Raw genomic sequence first — 2,252 nt, forward strand, 5'->3', positions numbered from 1 at the left:
AGTTTGAGCAAGCTCTGGGAGTTGGTGATGGACAGGGAAGCCTGGCGTGCTGCAGTCCATGGTGTTGCAAAGAGTCGGACATGACTGAGCGACTGAACTGAATGGATCCACTTTACATACGGTAGTGTGATACATTTCCGTGCTACTGTGTACATTTGTCCCACCCTCTCCGTCCCCTCTTCCCATGTCCATAAGTCTGTTCTCTATGTCCGCATCTCCACTACTGACCTGTAAGGAGGTTCATCAGTACCATATTTCTAGATTGCATATATATGCATTAAAATATTATCTTTTTCTCTTTCTGATTTACTTCACTCTGTATAATAGGCTCTAGGTTCATCCACCGTATTTTCACTGACGCAAATGTGTTCTTTTTTATGGCTGGGTAATATGGCTGGTACATATAATATTGTATATACATACACCACAGCTTCTTTATTCATTCGTCTGTCAGTGGACATCTAGGGTGCTTCCATGCACTAACTATGGTAAACAGTGCTGTAATGAACATTGGCATCCATGTTTTATTCAGTTATGGTTTTCTTAGGGTGTATGTCCAGTAATAGGACTGTTGGACCAAATGGCAGGGTTATTCCGTTTTTTAAGGAATCTCCACAGTGTCTTCCATAGTGGCTGTATCAATATACATTCCCACCAACAGTGCAAGAGGGCTCCCTTTTCTCCACACCCTCTCCAGCATTTACTGTTTGTAGACTTTTTGATGATGGACATTCTGATCAGTGTGAGAGGTAGTTCATTGTAGTTTTGATTTGCATTTCTCTAATAATGACTGATGCTGAGCATATTTTCATGTGTTTATTAGCCATCTGTATGTCTTCTTTGGAGAAATGTCAGTTTAGATTTTTGCCCACTTTCTGATTGGGTTGTTTGATTTCTGGTATTGAGTTGCATGAGCTGCTTGTACATTTTAGAAATCAATCCTGTCAGTTGTTTCATTTTCTATTATTTTCCACTATTCTGAGGGTCGTCTTTTCACCTGACTTATAGTTTCTTTTGCTCTGCAAAGCCTCTGACTTTAATTAGGTCTCACTTGTTTATTTCCATCACTCTAGGAGGTGGGTCATAGAGAAGCTTGCTATGAGGTATGTCATAGTGTTCTTCCTATGTTTTCCTCCAAGAGTTTTATAGTCTTTGGCCTTACATTTAGGTCTTTAATCCGTTTTTAGCTTATTTCTGTTTATGGTGTTAGGAAGTGTTCCAATTTCATTATTTTACATGTAGCTGTCCAGTTCTCCCTGCACCACTTATTGAAGAGGCTATCTTTGCCTCATTGTATATTCCTGCCTCCTTTGTAAAAAACAAAGTACCCATAGGTGTGTGGGTTTATCTCTGGGCTCCCTATCTTGTTCCATTGGGCTATATTTCTGTTTTTGTACAAATACCATATTGTCATGATGACTATAGCTCTGTAGTATAGTCTGAAGTCAGGAAGGTTGATTCTTCAGCTCTTTTTTTTTTTTTTTTAATTGGAGGCGAATTAATTTACAGTATTGTGGTGATTTGGGCCATACATTGACATGAATCAGCCATGGGTGCACATGTGTCCCCGCATCCTGAACCCCCTCCCACCTCCCTCCCCACCCAGTCCCTTGGGTTGTCCCTGAGCACCGGCTTTGAGTGCCCTGCTTCATGCATCAAGCTTGCACTTGTCATCTATTTTACATATGATAATATACATGTTTCAATGCTATTCTCTCAAATCACCCCACCCTTGCCTTCTCCCACAGCATCCAAAAGTCTGTTCTTTACATCTGTGTCTCTTTTCTCCAGCTCCATTCTTCTTTCTCAAGATTACTTTGGCTATTCAGGGTCTCTTGTGTTTCCATATAAATTGTGAAATTTTTCTTTCTAGTTCTTTGAAAAATGCCACTGGTAATTTGATAGGGATTGCAGTGAATCTGTAGATTGCATTTGATAGTATAATCACAATACTGATTCTTCCAACTCAGGAACATGGAATATCTCTCCATCTGTTTATGTCTTCTTGATTTCTTTATCAGTGTTTTATAGTTTTCTGCATACAGCTCTTTTGTTCCTTCAGTCAGTTCAGTTCAGTTCAGTCGGTCAGTCGTGTCTGACTCTTTGCGACCCCATGAATCTCAGCACACCAGGCCTCCCTGTCCATCACCAACACCCGGAGTTCACTCAGACTCACGTCCATCGAGTCAGTGATGCCATCCAGCCATCTCATCCTCTGTCGTCCCCTTCTCCTCCTGCCCCTAATCCCTGTC

Source organism: Bison bison, unplaced genomic scaffold (assembly GCF_000754665.1).
Source record: "Bison bison bison isolate TAMUID 2011002044 unplaced genomic scaffold, Bison_UMD1.0 scf7180017864519, whole genome shotgun sequence".
Classification (NCBI taxonomy): Eukaryota; Metazoa; Chordata; class Mammalia; order Artiodactyla; family Bovidae; genus Bison; species Bison bison.